The following is a 17,013-nucleotide window of genomic DNA, read 5'->3' as shown; positions in this document are numbered from 1 at the left end:
GCATGTTATATTTGTTTGGAAAACGTGTTTAGTATAAGACAGTTGTTTTGTCAGTGAACCTCGTGAGTTGTAATGGAGCCGAATTTTGTAACGTTACCTTTGTTAAATGTTGCTGTTGTCCCTGGCTTCATATGAGAAGAGGAAATCTCCGCTAGCCACTAGGCTAATTTATACAATGTATAGTGCCATAGGCTTGTGCTAAAAACATTAGCATGTTGTATTTATGGGGAAAATGTATGAAATTGTCTCTATTAAGCCATGTTTAATGTATGTTTAATGTGTGTCTTGGGTGTGTTTTGAATCAACTAAACTTTACAGCGCTTCACAGAAACTTCTGCCACTGACTAGTGTTTTGGAGGTGTAACCGCACAGTGACACAGACACACCACCGCACAAGTAAAAATGCTCACAATGGCATAGGCCATGTGCGTAGGCAATGTTGTAGGTTCTGCATAGAACTGACGCACAAGTATAACTATAGCTTAAAACTGTACGCTATATTTGGAGCATTTTTACTGCTTTGCCTCACCCGTTAACCTACGGAGACAGTGGAAGACCAACAACTCCAGTGTTCTGCAAAGTAAAATTACTGCTTTTGTCAACAGAGTCTTGTGGCTTTGAGATAATGGCTTCAGTTCCCTGTCAAAAAGAGCAGTTTGACAACCAGGGAAAGATGAGAAAATTCTCTTAGTATCGCATACACTTAAAACTGATACTGATTTTTTTTAGGTGACTAAAAACTAATTCGGGTAAGGTTTGCTCAGCACTGTTTATATACATGACACAGGGGGGTTCTACCTGGAGTTAGTTACTGTAAACAAATATTATAATTTGGTCTATAGACTGTTTCAAATTAGAAAATGTAAACATGCTAAATAGGTTCAAGTGTATTTCCTGTTTCCTGTTCAGTGACAGCGTTCGAGAAGCCAGACTTCGCTGTCGATTCTATTGGAGTCAACGTTCCTCTTCGGTGTGTTTGCCCCTAGCTCCCCCGCCTGTCTTGTGCTTTATTTTGTTGTTTTCACATTGATAACTTGTATCCTACTATTTGTTAGTCATTTGTTTTGTTGTTAGCATTAACGCTGGAAAGTTTAGAATTGCATAATGTTCATGGATAAAAAGATAAACAGGATTTGGACAAACCTGAAGACTCTTTCATAGTTCCCACTGACCATATAAACAACAGACTACCTGTAACCACCAGTCCACCTATAACTGTCCACGTCATGAAACAAAATGAAGTCATCAGAATTTTGAGTTGCATTAATTTCAAGTTAAACCATGTTGCAGCACACATTCAAACGAACCTAGGTTTAAGAAATAAAAACTGCACTGCAAATCACACTATAATGCATCATATTTCACCTTTGACTGAAAAATCCTTCCACCATATTAAAAAACACACATTACCTGATGTCAACTGACGTTTTTCATCTCAATATGCACTTTTATTTTCCTTGTTATTTGTCTCCAAACAGATCATGGCTCTGTCCACCAGCGGCTGAGATGCCGCTTTTTCAGTCGAAGTAGAAACAACAAAGATATGATGGGTCATAGTGTGATTTGCAGTGGCCGCCCCATTGACTCTAATAGAACTGACACCAACGTCTGGCTCCTACAGCGCTGTCACTGACGTCATGACTGTTCTTTCTTTCATAATTTCCTTCAACAGCTCCAGGAAGAATATGGAAAACAACACAGAGAAATGAACAACACATAAATAATTCTGAAATCTTTAGAGAGACATTTTGCTTTCTCTTTATTATTGTTTATTAGCTGTGGTTATCTGAAGTTGCAGTGTTGTTGGAGTGCATCAGGACACATGCTGCATCATTTCCTGTGGAAAACTGAAAAGTATTATGCTGAGTTTTTGTATGCTAATGGAAAAAGTGGTGTATGAGGACACACTGTTTGCTATATACAACAGTAAATAGCAAACAGTGTGTACAATTAGTATGGAATTAGGACACACTTATTGTTTTATTGCATACCAACAGAACAAACATGATACATTACAACTGGTATCTAGTACAAACTGTACATAATTGATATAAAGTATGGAACTGGGACACAGTTTGTGATACGACCTGTGTCCTGATTCCTAACTACATATAAACTGTAGCCATACTTTCTTTATGCAGTACTGTACATTCACACTGAAAGTGTGACTTGTGAATGGACACTCGGCATTAGCACGTACCGCAGGTTGAAGTGTCAGAATTGATATTGGCTGCACCCCTAAAGACTACTATCTAGAATGACACATTAGTAGGCTATATACGCCCCCTCACACACACACACACACACGCACACACACATTTTTGCAGTATCAGTCGTATGCTCGGGGAAAATGAGCTGGAAAGTTTTCAGAGGAAGAAATGTCAGCAGCTGGTAAAGTGTATGTTGCGTCATTGCCACACATGCTGAAGGACACACACACGTTCCTTTGCATCAGTCAGTATTTGGAGATGCTGTCTGCCTCTGCTCTGCACAGGGTCTTTTCTTATGAGTGGTGTGTATCACATTGTTATCATAAATAAAAACAGATGAAGGACACAGGACACTTCTCAGACTGTATAAACCTCATAATTTCTCTTAAAGTCCAACCACCAGATGAATAAAATGTTCTCAAGTTGTCACACTTATTTGCCGCACTGGAAACTAATGCCTCATTATTTTATTGGCATAGCAAACAGTAAAGTTTCACTGTCATCATCTACTGTCGGTGATGTTGTCTTCTCTGTGCTTTAATCCATGCTGAATCTCATTCTGTGGCTAACCCAATTAGACTACTTGAGCTAATCCTGGGGGAGCATTTTTTTCCACCAGAGAACAATACAGCCCGCCCACACAAATATCCGCCCCATGACAGAATGGGGTGGGTAGTGTTAGGACCCACAGAGCTACAGGAATAGAGAGGTTTTAATGACGGTAATCTCTTTTCCTTTGTCTTTATTAGATTGTTATGTAATCCTGGACGACATTTTAGAATAATGGATGCATAGATGGAAAGTGGAAACGAAAGGAAGGCAGAGGTAAATGTGGAGAGAACGAGTAAATGAAGATAAGAATGTGAAGTACTGTCGCTGGGACCAGAATTAATAATTATAGAGAAGAAAAGACAGGACAGACTTTGTAGACAGCAAGCACCGAGAACAAGGTTGTAACTATTCGCAGGTGATTATGTAGGAGAGAACGATGAATTCCTGTGACTCCCATACTATTCACCCACTCCTTATGTTGGTACCTGCTGAGCTGCTTTAATTAGGGCAGTGTTCTTTCTCTTATCTAATTAAAATTTTATGCTGAAATAATTAATGTATGTGAGGAAAGCAAGCAGGTGGAATTTGCAACGCTGAGCTCACAGCATTGAAGTTATATCAGTTATATCAGTTATATCAGTTTTTTCCCCCACACACATAAATACGTCACCATTTCTGGTAGTGACATTTAATGTTGGGTGGATGGCGCATAGGAGGATGTGATGTGTTTTATTATTAATGCCGTGGTGCCAAAGCTGTCTGATGGGTGGCATAAACAACCATGGCCATGGTATATTGGTTATAATCTCTCTGTAGAGGTTTTAATAAAGGAGTCTCACTGGTTGTGATCTCAGGGATGCTCAGAGGCCATCACAGATCAACTTTTCCTCAGGGTGCCAAACAATCAGAAGTGGGAAAAAAGTAAGTTCATTTACTCAACACCTGTAAAAGTCTGTTTACAGGTGTTGAGGAGCACGATTACAGATGTGAAAAAAAGTTACATAAAGTCTTTGTGGCGCTGGAGAGAGCTGTGTCAAGTCTGGTAAACCACTTCAAGTGATGTCACTTGGTTGTGTCAGAGGACTACTGCTTTGAAAAAAAAGATCTGGAGGTGCAGAGTTAGAAGCAAGTGAGTTTAACAGATCTCTAGCCTGCTCCTGTAGTGAACCTATAAACCATTTTAAGGCTGACGTCACAATGACATCAGTTTGTTAGCTGGAGGCAAAACACGACTCATCACCACAGGGCTGTAGGCTACATAGGAGTCTTAAAATGTTGTCTTGTTGTGTTACTGGGAGCCAGAATAGAAGGAGTCATGGCTCAAAACTAAATTCTATCACATACCAGCCGCCACTGCCCGTCAACAAAAACAAAGACAACGGTATGGTTAAATGCGATAAGATGAAAGGGCTGGATATATAATTGCGCAGCAGACCCTACGCCGTAGCCTACGCAGGTCTCTTACGCCGTTGTGAGCATTTATACTTGTGTGGTGGTGTGTCACTGTGCAGTTCCACCTCCAAAACACCAGTCGGCAGCAGAGGTTTCTGCGAAGTGCTGTCAAGTTTAGTTGATTCAAAACACACCTGAAACATGGCTTAATAGCAACAATTTCAAACACAAGTACACAAAGTGGCTTCACTATAACTCACAGCATTCACAGACAAACACTGCTGGACATATGTTTCCCACAAATACAACATGCTAATGTTTATAGCACAAGCCTATGGCATTTTACATTGTATAAATTAGCCTAGCAACTAGCAGAGATTTCCTCTACTCATATGAAGCCAAGATCTGTCTCGTCGCGACGTGTAGTTACATTTCTGGAGAGGTGCACGTCGGGCTACAACATAGGCTCTACGTTGATGCAGAGCTTACGTAGCTACGGTGTCGATTCAAAGCAGAAGTATAAATTCCGCCTTACCCTATCCTTAACTATCTCTCTTTTAACCATAGACTATAGCTTTTAACCTAATTCCTCATAGCTAGCTAATCATTAACTTAGCATTCTTGTCAGGGCTTCCACTTCTGGGCAAAGAGCAGAGGGACTGATTGTGGACTGACGTGTAGGTTAAGGTGGGCGAGTCATGTAGTGACCTACTTGCATTTTTCAGCCTCTGGGGTTGCCATTTTTTTTTTCAGCACAAAAGTTCTGATAAACCCTTTGTGTGCTACATGCACAGCACCAACATGGCAGTGAACGTTTGAAATAATGGGTAAGGAAAGTCAAACATCTGCAAACTAAAGTCCTTAACATTTTTTGCTCAGGTAGTGGAAACCAAAACAGGCCTAAAAGGAGAATAAAGGCCAATATTTGACTTGGCCAGAAACTGATGTCTTTTCTTTTCTTGTCATTAGATTTTTCAAATAAAGCACATACATATAGAAACAAACAAAGCCAACCAACATAAACAACACCTAGACATTAAAGACAGACAAGAGAGAAAAGTATAGAAAGGAATATCCATGGGGTGTCGGTGGCTTAGTGGTAGAGCAGGCGCCCCATGTACAAGGCTGTTGCTGCAGCGACTCGGGTTTGAATGCAGCCTGTGGCCCTTTGCTGCATGTCATCCCCCCTCTCTCTCTCTCCCCCCTTCACACTTACCTGTCCTGTCCAATAAAAGTAAAATGCCCTAAAAATATCTTTTAAAAGAAAGAAAGAAAGAAAGAAAGAAAGAAAGGAATATCCATAAAAAATACACCCCCAAAAGAACAAATGCTGCAGTATATTAGCCTACAACTAAGAATTAATATGCTAATAAGTTTTAAAAAAGAGATTGTACAGCAATGTGATATTGACATCGACGGATGGAGCAATCAGCTACTGCCTTCCAGGGATAAGCAAGTCAGAGTTTCTGTAGGAAAATGTGTAATGGTTCCCAAAGTTGCCAGAACTTGTGTGATTTATTATTGAGATCCAAGTCAGTTTCTCCAGAGGAAGCACAGCTGATATCTGTGATAACCACATGTCAGCCGAGGGGACGTGTAGAGCAGACCATTGTAGCAAAATGCACTTTTTAGGTCCTGTTTACATGACAACAATTTCAATTGAAAAGGGTAAACTTTAGTTGTGTTTTGGCTGATCGTTTACATGACAGTATTTTGGGTGCCTGAAAACGGGTTCCACAGTGCAATTTTATGGAAAGAGCATCATTTCCGTTGTCATGTAAACTTGCAATATGCAGTTCCTCTGAAAACTGAGACTTTTCGCACATGCGCATTACGGTTCCAGTCACAAAGCATGCGTGAGAAAGTTGACCATCACAACAACAATGGTGGACTCCTGAACTCTGCTTGTGCTGCTCACCCTGTTGAATTTATCAACGCTTGTCAAGCAAAGTGTAAATTTACTGTGGCAACTCCACCTCGTCGTCCGTCCAGACAAATGTTCGTGTGGTTACCATTTTGTTTGTTTAAAGGCTAAGAATGAACTCTCTAATACTGGACTTATCTCTTTAACTACATGAGGTGCTACACAATATAACAGTGGCTCATTTTGATGTCTTGTCAAAGGACCCAGAATTCCCAACAACACACCTTCCAGCTAGGCTTTATGGCTTCTGATGGCTGTCCATACCTGGATGCAAACTGCAATAGATGATGCAACAGAAGCTGCCATGATTTCATCATGTGCAGTGATCATCATCAACACCCAAACCTGCCACACAAACACCAGTTGCTTGCGGAGAAAAGCTGTCGCTGAAAAGCCCATCCGATTCTGTTGCCAGAGCAACACTCTCCCTCTCTCCCCCATCCTCTCACCAGCAATCCGCCCATTCGCCTTTTTGCTCCACTCTCGCGAGACTGCGCAGTGTGCTCATTCGCGTATAGCACCGCTGCTCCGGTTGGTATCGCGAGAGCAGAGCGCAGAAGGAGAGGCGGTGACCTCATCGTCGTCGCGAGGCGGAGCGAACCGCTGCAACTTTGGATGAACTTCTGATTTGAACAAACCGAGAGGCGGTCGGCGGAGTGCTCGGACAACAACACACACAAAGGTGAGGACGTGTAGAGGTTTTCTGCTCCGAAGTCTTCACAGCAGGTTCGTCTTATCTCTACCGGCCGTGACGGTTTGTGTACGCCGGTGACTGACCTGCGAGAGCGTGATTTTTTCCTCTCGAAAACGCCGACAAGGTGGAAATTAATAAAGGTGAGTGCGCTCTGTATCCTCGTTGGTATTCCCTCTGACACACAGGCTGTAACAACACCGTTAGTTTGGGGGTAACAGCCAAGTTGTAGGCGGTTTGTTCCATATATGTACATTCAGTGTCTCAGCAAACCTTCATGTGAGGCATTCACGGATGCCAGGTGGGAAAACTACACTTAAAAGTTTAGCTAGCAGTCGGTTGGTGATGTTAGTGGGTGGTGTGTCAGGGCGCCTAATATCTGATGAAGTTAGCTGTATGTTAACGAGCTCTGTCATGTCATTAGCTTATTAAACACACACCCTCCGTACCTCTCATTGAGACAGACCACAGTTTAAAATTTAACGGTGGCTCTTAAAGAAACAGGAAACCCCAGCGAAATCACCATCAGATAGAGGTAATTGTTGTTTGGTTAAGTCCCTGCGTGGCTGCTGTGTAATTGGGATGGCTAGCTCCAGTTGTGGGTTTCCTGTCCATCGACACAGACAAACCCTGTCATACTTCTGGTGAAGCAGCTCCTGTGTTTTTCCCGAAGCTCTTCGTGCAAAGTCAGTGCAATGTTGCTGTCATGCATCGCTGCAGTTTGCACGGGGTGCTGGACATTTGCAGTGTGTGCATGCACCGACCGTGTGGTTTTTTTGCAGGAGAAAGTTTAAGAATTGTTTCCCTGCAAACCAGACTTTTAGGGTATTTAAATCTTATAAATAATGCATGATATGTTGCTAAAGAAAGCAATGCACATACCTGGGAGCCTGCAGGGAATCACACATTAAGTTAAAGCATCAATTCCACCCTGTCAAAAGCAGTCTCATTAATCAAAATGGCCGTCTGTGTAGTCAAGTCAGATTTGAATAGTGATGTAACTGCCACATTTAAGTGATCGTCACATGATTTAACAGCAGAATGAGCAAACTATACCCTTATGATGCTTTAGCTCAACGCAAAAGTTAGTCTGCAAGTTTGTTAGTCTGCTCCTCCGAGCCCTCCTCTGCCCTAATGACACCCTGAGAGGGATTCTTATTCTAAGTGCCCCCCCATGGCTGCCATCTCAACCTGTGGAGTTTGTCCCCAGGCTACCAGCTTCAGCCTCCCAGGGGGCTCACACACTCACACACAGAAACACAGCTTCCTCCTTTGACAACTCCTAAATGGACACGTCAAAGAGATGCCATCTCTATTCATCGGGGTGGCCGGGGTGGGTCAGATTCTCAACTTAAAACACAACAGCAGCATTAGAGATATATTCTCTCCAGGAGACAGCATTTCAGCTGCTTTGTCCGCTTTGCTTTAGCTGCTGCAGCCTCTGTGTCGACACCACCCCCCCTCTACCCAAAACTCTTATGTGTGAACATGCCATGAGCCCTCCCTTGTTGGTGCTTGTGAATGCCAAGGCTGAGCAGATCTGGGGGCTGTGTTGCATTTACAATATTAAGTAGGCTATTGAGATTGAGTGTGTAGGTGGCGGCACACATGTTCTGTGACACATGTAGCTGCCGACTAAAGGAGAGGTGGGAGAATGGAAAAAGAGAGAAACAGAAAGGGCTGCTGATGGGCAGCTAAAAGATTATCAAAGGGCTTTTGGGGATGTAGAGCAGCCGAAACATCTCTCCAGGTGTTCCTGGATTAAGCAGCTGGGGTTGGCTGAAAACTTGTCTTCGGAAATGCTTCAGCCCTCTCCAGCGTGCGCACAGACGGGGCTCTTATTGGGAGTTTCAAATGAAGGTTTTCCCAGGCCCTAGTTAAAGCTTGCAAGATAAGTCTTTAGCTTTAAATTTGTATCAGATGCACTGTGATCGAGACGTGGTCACTCTTTCAAAAAATCCTCTAATGTGTAGCCTGGGCTGATCTGGAACAGGCAAGGCTTTGGCAGCGTGCACAGAGAGAAATCTGGCAAATGCAAAGTCAGGAAAAAGAGGACATTTCAATCTCATAGCTGGCCAGCTTGCACTTTCACTGTTTACATGCGATGCGTTGCACTGACAGGAGCTGAAAATGGGGTCTCACCTATTTATGATCTCCCACACTACGCCCCCCCCCTCCCTTACCCGGCTACTTTCTCGCATCTCTGCCTCGTCCTCCCCTTCTGTCTCACTTCTGTCACTACTTCTTTACTCTCCACCTCCCACGATTCCCTCCTCCCATCACTGACAGTGCCTTTTCCTCTCGTCTTGCTTCCTTCCTGTTGTGGGAAGCATGACAAGACTCTGACATTCTCATCATTTCTGTCCACATCCCTCACCTTATCTATCCTTCTCTCTTTCCCCCCATACCCCCTCCCGCTCCCTGGTCTTCATTTCTCCTTTTCCTCTCCTCCGTGTCTCCGTCTCCCTCCCCTCCTCGTCTGTCTCTCTGCATACTGGAGATTGGAATGTGCGTTCCCTCTGTTTAAGGTCTTAGGGTGGGCTGTCTCTTGAGAAATACCAGAGCAAGAAATACTCGTTAACAGTGAATATATCACACTGCAGGGCAGAATGATTTAATAAAACTACTAGGCTCCGGCAAATCAGGGTTTTCCTTCGTAGAGAATTCAAAGGTGGCCTTCTGGCTCAATTACTGTGCAGATTTTTTACCTTAACCTTAACATAACATATTTCAAGAGCGGTATGTTAAATGAGTCACTGCCAACTGCGGTTGCAACAACAGAATCCGTCCAGGATGGCTCAAGGATGCTGTGCCAGCTGATTAGCAGAGTCAACTTAATTCTCCCACACAGGGTAATTCATTTTGTCTACTGCTCCAGATATTAAAGACAGCATTAATTCCACACCATAAACATTAGAATAACATACACAGTAAGACCACAACATAATCATACACACTGACCATTATAGGCAAAATTCGCATTACGGACAATACATGGTCTATTTGTCAGGTCTGACAGTAGACAGAATATAGGAAGAGAAGGTCTGATGATGGAAAGACGAGTCAGAGTGCAGCTGTTATTGATCAACTGGTGTCCCTCTCAAGTGGTGACTTTCCTGTGAACAAATTGGTGGTTGTTTGTCGTGAAGGTTGATATTGAAAGATAGAAATGCACACTTTTCTGTTGCTCTCTTGCAAGCCTAAAATAAGAGAATGTAAAGCTGCTCAGTCACAACTTTGATGCATTAATTCAACTTATAAGATCCATTTATAAGTAGGGTTGTAGAGCACTGGTTTCATCACGATGTGACACTGTATCAATTTTTTGACAACGATATGATATTTGTTGATTGCAAAGTCTATGATACAGTTTCAGTTTGGTTAGTTTCAGAGGCCTGCAATCCATATGAGTGGATATCATATCCCATTTAACACAGCTGGTTACAGAAGAAGCTGCCAACCCTTTCTTTTTTGCTTTTGGCTATATAAGATAAAGACAGAACCTAACTAATGTAAATAATTGTAACTGGTTAAGTTACTTTAAGTTGACTTTAAAGTAACGATCCATCGGTCTGGATCAATCTCTCAATTCAGTGATCAATGATCCAGCACCATTGATACAAAGTAAAAACATTGATCTGTATCGTCAGCCGAGAGAAAGACAATGAGGATAACGTTATTTACTTGGGAATAAATCAGCAGTGTGGAAATAAAGGGGTCAAGAGACACAGCACATGCCTTATGTAAACAATGTCATTATGAGATAAAACATGACATAACGTTACCTGCCTGGTCGGGCATTTTATCCTGCTAACTTATCACTACAACAGAATTAGCAACTCTGTTTTAACAATGTTCAGCTGAATAAACGTGCCTACAGGCTGATATTGAAATGTGCTCTTCTGTCAGGAGATGCAGTGATTTTTACCAACAGTGAGTAAGAAAAACTATAAATAATTAATGTAATCATTCATGTAAGTTATGAATGGAGGAAAGTTCGCTAGCTGCTAGGCTAATTTTTGCAATGTAAACATGCTTAAGCTAGTAATGGGTGACTTGCAAAAGACAATTGACATGTCTATGAACCTTGACAGTTATTAGTGAGCTGAATTTTATACCTTTTGTTAAATGATCTTGTTATTAATCCATGTTTTATGGCTGTTTGGAGACGTTTGCCTTCAGGGATAGAGTTTTAGATAAAGATCAGGGTTTGGGTTAAAATTAAAACATTAATTAACATTAATTAATTAACTTATCCCATGTGCTGTTTCATGTGTGTTAGTGGAGTCGGTTTGAAGTAAATTTTATTGCACTTAAGCGGTTACAAATACTTACATAAGTCGTGTCATTTTAAAACTTTTATGGCCAAAAGCAAAAAAGAAATGGGTTGCAGCTTCTTCTGTAATTGATTATGTTAAATAGGCAGACAATATCGTTTCATATTGATAGCATCATATCAAAATTGTTTTGTGGCAGACTTAGTAATATCAGTGAATATTATATCGATGTTCAGAAAATCGATATAATACTGTATCGTGATGAAACCAGTGATTTACATCCCCACTAACACACATAAATCAGCATATAAGATAGCCTTCAGGATTTTCTGACAGAAATCCCTTTCTAGAAGCAATATCTTAATTTTAACCCAAACGATCACAATTTTTCTTAAAAAATTAGGGCGATGTGGCTTGAAGGCCTGAAGGCAAACTTCCCCCAACAGACATAAAATGAATGGACTAACAAGAGAATTTAACAAAAGAACAAAATTTGGCTCAATTGTAAGTGTCAAGGGTAATAGACAAAACAGTTTGTTTTTACCTAGTCACCATTATGGTCTCAAGCACTTTTACACTGCATAATTTAGTCTAGTGGCTTGTGGACTCTTTCTGTATTCATATAGCTTAACAAATTACATGTATTATTTATACTTTTTCCTACTCACCATTGGTTTAAGTCACTGCATCTCCTGACAGAACAGCACGGTTGAATATCAGCCTGCATGCACATTTTTTCAACCTAGAATTATTGAAATAGAGCAGCTCATATTGCTATAAAGAAGAGTTAGTGGAGTGAGATGTCCATACGTTGTGTTTCCTTAGTATTATATCTCATAACGGCATTGTTTACATATGGCATGTGCTTTGTTTGTTGACCCGTATTTCTCCTAAATCCAAACTATTTCCACATGCTGATTTTATTCCAGAATAAATAACATTATCCTCATTGTCTTTCGTTTGGCTGCCTGCCATTATCTGCCTGGTGCTGGCCGATGGTGACACAGACTTTCAGAATAAAAGCATATCCTAAAGATGATAATATAAATCAGTGTTTTCACTCTGCATTGATGACATTGGATCATTGAATCAGTACATTGATCCGGACTGATGGATTGTCACACTCCTGTTTTCAGAAACATTAGCTTAGCTGTATTAAAGCTTTAAATGCACCTACGAGACTTTTATTCAGTCTTTCACTTGAATGAAAGCATTCAGTTGCACGATGAATGTGAAAACAAACTCATCATAGTGACCACTATCATTCAAGGATAATTAACACTTGTAACAAAGGTGCCAATCTAAGCTGTTTCACCACCAAACACATTCTCATTTTGGCTGTGCATGTACACCTCATACCTGTCTTTAAAGATAATAACAGCCAGATGAACTTGAAACAGTTCTATTAATTCAACAGATAGGTGGGCATGTCTGGCTATTTTGCAATGATTGCAAAATCCAGAAAGTATTTTTAAATATTGCATCCCTGAAGACTGGAGCGCAGCGTTGTTAGAAAGGCTAGGTCTGTGTGCTCTGACACATTTGAAGTGCAAGCCAGCATATTGTTTTCACTTAACAAACAGCCCTTGCGGTGTTTTCTCTGATATGTGAAATTGCATATCTCTTTTGATCCATGTCTTTTTGCAGAGAATAAATCGGAAACCCTGTGGAGGCTTTCAGTTGGTCGTGTCAGGGCCTTTCATAGCAGCCAGAGGAAGGAAAGAGAGGGCACACGAAGAGCCAGTTAATTTTAGCTGTTCCACCTGAGGTGAGGGGACTTAAAAGCTAAATTTTCCCTGCTATCGGATCCCTTTCTCTTTCTCCATTTTTCTCCTCTGTGTCTGCTGAAATAACTTCTTAATTAGGGCTGTAAGAGTGGATTATGGAACATGAAAGCAGTGTGGATTATAAAAAAAGCCCAGATTTCAGTTGTGACAGATGAGCAAAAAAAATCTATAAAAACATCATGAAACAATGACTAAGCAGGCTAATCCATGCAGAAGTAAACAGAAGGAACATACTGTACAGATGGAGAGTCCTGAGAGAGAGAGAGGGAGAGAACAGCCGGGATATTATGAGAACCATGCTTAAATACTGTCAGCATTAGCTAGCAGTCATAATTCTTACAGTAGTACAAGCCAGGGTGGTCAGTTAGCGCCAGATAAAACCTAATCTTTTATATAAAGATGGAAAGACTATGCACTCTTTATGACTATTTTGGACATCATTTAATGAAAGTCTATTAGGCATGTGTGGATCCAACATTTTCTGTCCTGATACCGATCCAAACACCTCAAGTTTGGGTTTCTGCAGTGTCCAAAATTAACTCTTGGACTCCCCAGTCAAGGGGACTGAAAATCCACCGCTCAAGGATATTGTTTTACAGACCGATATGTTAAATTGGGTTTTTGTACCATATAAAGTATATATTAGTTTGGCACATTTCACAAGATAGTGAGGCATCATGTTGAATCCTGAATTAAAGAAGAGGCCAGACAAAAATCAGTTGTTTCTGGTTTTGTCTTTGGCATACTGGTGACAAGCAGAAAAATTCATCACCATAGCCTTAGCATCATTCTGTACCCAGTGTTTTACAACTCCTTCATCTTCAAATCTCCATTTCTGGCAGAACTTTCATTTTGTATTTGCCTCATCCTCCTTTACATAGGTGGATTTTTGTTCAAAGGTTGGCTAACCCCCAATTTCCACATACTTAGTCAGCGCTGCGCAGCGCAGCACAGTGTGTGGTAGGTACGCTCCCATTCTAGTGAATAGCTTCATTTCCACAGCGAGCGCTGCACAGCATCTCTGGAGTGTCCCAGAAGTGCCACTGCGCTGCGCTTCGTCGGAGATACACACCAGGTCTATTTTTCAGCGAGTGAGTGTCCATTGCACGTCAAGCCACGAAGCTTAGATCGCACCAAACCGGAAACGGAACGCACACAGCATCCCGTAACTTTCCAAATACAACACAAAGCGTGGACTACGGATTGTAAACTCTCAGTTTTTTAAAAATCACGTCACATCCTGTCGCGCAAGTTGTTAGTCAGTGCGAGAGTCTGAGGAAAGATGGACGAGGAGAAACTCAGAGTTGAAGTGGAAAACCATAGTATTTTGTATGACACCGCACATCCTTATCTTACAAGGATACAAACCGAAAGGAGAAGATGTGGTGTGAAATTGCAGGAATTTTGGGAGTGAATGGTGCCTTTTATCGTGTGATTTCGCAGTTTCCACGTGTGACCTTGTGGCTCCGCTCTGCGGTGCAGCGCTCCAGCAGGCAAGGGTACATGTCGCCAGTTGCTCCAGATCCGCGGCGCTGCATAGCGTGGTGCAGACGGAGTTTGTGGAAATTAGTCCTCATAAAACTGTACCTAGCAGAAGATCAGCAGGAAGTGATAGTTTTGTACATGATGTCCCTCATGGTAAACAGTGCTGTGGAGCTAGGTGCTTTTGAGATGATCAGTTGTGTGTGTGTGTGTGTGTGTGTGTGTGTGTGTGTGTCAAACTCCAACACAGACCACAGAGGACAGAAGCTGCATGCCCGAAAATGACACCAAAACATGATGGAGACAATCAGCATGGTCTTTTATTAGGCTACCTCACTATTGTGGTACAAGCATTTACCTCTCCGGAGAACCCGGAGAAAACCCATGTTGGCACAGGTAGAACATGCAAACGCCACAGTGCTAACCACTGCACCACCATGTCACCCCAAATAAATTTAGATAGCTCCAAATTGTAATTCAAATGAGGCTTGTATTGAAGACACGAAATCCTAATGCTAGTCTTCATAACAGCATTGGCAACCCTCTGCTCAAGCACAGCAGGTTGATATAGCTGAACCTTTGAAGTTTACTTTGTGAACCCTTCAGCTTATTTAATGTGTGTAAACCCTAAATCCTTTAGAACTATGAATAAAATTGATTGCACTCCTGCTGAAGGCAGAATATCCAAGTGAGAATTTCACTTTGCTTCTGTTTTTTTCCATCATGTGGCCTCAGACCCCTTTTAGGCCGATGATTGATCCAGAGTGAACCGATTAAAGGGATAATTCAGGTTTTTGGACATGAAGTTGTGTGAAACGCTGACCATCTGTAGCTCTGATGTGACTGCCTCCTGCTCTGAGAAATCGCCCGTAGCTTACCGGAGAAAAAGTAGTTCTTAAGATATAAGGGGGACACGTAACCAAAAGGTTTTAAGCTACAAAAAAGTATGCATGTGTTTTGTTAGACTATTTCAATAATTTTAAAACATCCCCGCATTACGTCAGACCTTGCTATCAACTGGGACTATTTTCTGGCCAGTATCACTCCGCCGTGCAGGCCCGCAAGATAGCACGGCAACAAAAATCAATTAGACAGTTCATCACCACACCGTGCAGGTGCGCAGGATAGCAACGGCTAACGAAAACTTCATCGGCTGTTTCCAACAGAGAACCAGTAGGCTATTATTAGTGAGGAAGAGGATGTACTAGCCCTATATATACCTACTACTACAGCGCAAACACCGGCTCAGGCTCACGACACACCCTCGTCAGCTGCTGTAGGTAAACAGAGGAATACCAAAATAGTGCAAACTTGTGATTCCCCAGCTGTGGGAATAAAAACATCGCCGGCTCCCAATTCCATCGGTTTCCTGTTACAGATGTAACCCGTAGGCAACTTTGGCTAACCCACCACCAGAACAAAGCAGAGACTGGTCATAATCACACGAATTCACATTTCTATGTGATTGATTACTCATGTCATGGATTTAGCAGTTCGCCTAATATAATAAACTAAATGCCGACGGTAAAACGAGGCCGCGTATAATGTAGCCTACTCTCCACAACACAACAGGCTATTAGTTCAATCAAACATTTTGTTTTACAGACAATCAGTTACAGACATCGTTATATAGACTGGTATTAGGTAATATATCTCTCTTTGGGCACAGCAATGCGGAAATTGCGTTTTCTCTGTCCGTCGGGATCTGTGGGCAGCTGAAGTGAGCCTGACATACGCGCAGTTGCTTCACCCTCGCTGGCTTGGTAGCGAGGTTCATCCCAATTGACACAAGCCAAAGTTGCCTACGGGTTACATCTGTAACAGGAAACCGATGGAATTGGGAACCGGCGATGTTTTTATTCCCACAGCTGGGGAATCACAAGTTTGCACTATTTTGGTATTCCTCTGTTTACCTACAGCAGCTGACGAGGGTGTGTCGTGAGCCTGAGCCGGTGTTCACGCTGTAGTAGTAGGTATATATAGGGCTAGTACATCTTTTTCCTCACTAATAATAGCCTACTGGTTCTCTGTTGTAAACAGCCGATGAAGTTTTTCGTTAGCCGTTGCTATCCTGCGCACCTGCACGGCGTGGTGATGAACTGTCTAATTGATTTCTGTTGGCGAGTTGTCTTGCGGGCCTGCACGGCGGAGTGATACTGGCCAGAAAATAGTCCCAATTGATAGCAAGGTCTGACGTAATGCGGGGATGTTTTAAAATGATTGAAATAGTCTAACAAAACACATGCATACTTTTTTGTAGCTTAAAACCTTTTGGTTACGTGTCCCCCTTATATCTTAAGAACTACTTTTTCTCTGGTAAGCTACAGGCGATTTCTCAGAGCAGGAGGCTCGTTGACAGTAGTGACACCGTCACATCAGAGCTACAGATGGTCAGCGTTTCACACAACTTCATGTCCAAAAACCTGAGCTATCACTTTAAATCGTTAAACACATATTCCATCTGACTTTGTGATTCGGCTCCTGTCCAGGGATGTAATGTAGGGCTGACACTATTCACCTTTGAGTGATGATAGATTTTGGAATACTGTACTACTGTAAAATAATTGTATGATGCAGATCATACGGCAGCTACCGAAGATATCGGAAAGGCATTGTTGTGGAAGTTAACACTGTTAACTTTGTCAGCACTGTTGCTGTTGTTTAGCACTGTTTATGGAGTTAGCACTGTTAGCTGCTA

At 42.0% G+C, this 17,013-nt stretch overlaps 1 protein-coding gene across 8 annotated transcripts in view; it reads left to right on the top strand.

Annotated features, from left to right (window-relative positions):
* Nucleotides 1-6,656: 6,656 nt before the first annotated feature.
* Nucleotides 6,657-17,013, top strand: part of sipa1l1 (signal-induced proliferation-associated 1 like 1) — a 128,401-nt gene continuing 118,044 nt past the window's right edge. For 6 of the 8 annotated variants that reach the window (XM_049589532.1, XM_049589537.1, XM_049589538.1 and 3 more), the window contains exon 1: nt 6,690-6,912. The gene's annotated coding sequence lies outside the window, so the exon portion shown is untranslated. Of the gene's footprint in view, nt 6,913-12,693; nt 12,815-17,013 lie in introns of all 8 variants that reach the window. The other 2 variants (XM_049589534.1, XM_049589536.1) reach the window with 2 other exon arrangements.

This window comes from Epinephelus fuscoguttatus, linkage group LG11, assembly GCF_011397635.1.
Source record: "Epinephelus fuscoguttatus linkage group LG11, E.fuscoguttatus.final_Chr_v1".
NCBI lineage: Eukaryota > Metazoa > Chordata > Actinopteri > Perciformes > Serranidae > Epinephelus > Epinephelus fuscoguttatus.
The sequence above is the reverse complement of the archived record's forward strand: the minus strand, read 5'-3'. Positions and strand labels throughout refer to the sequence as shown.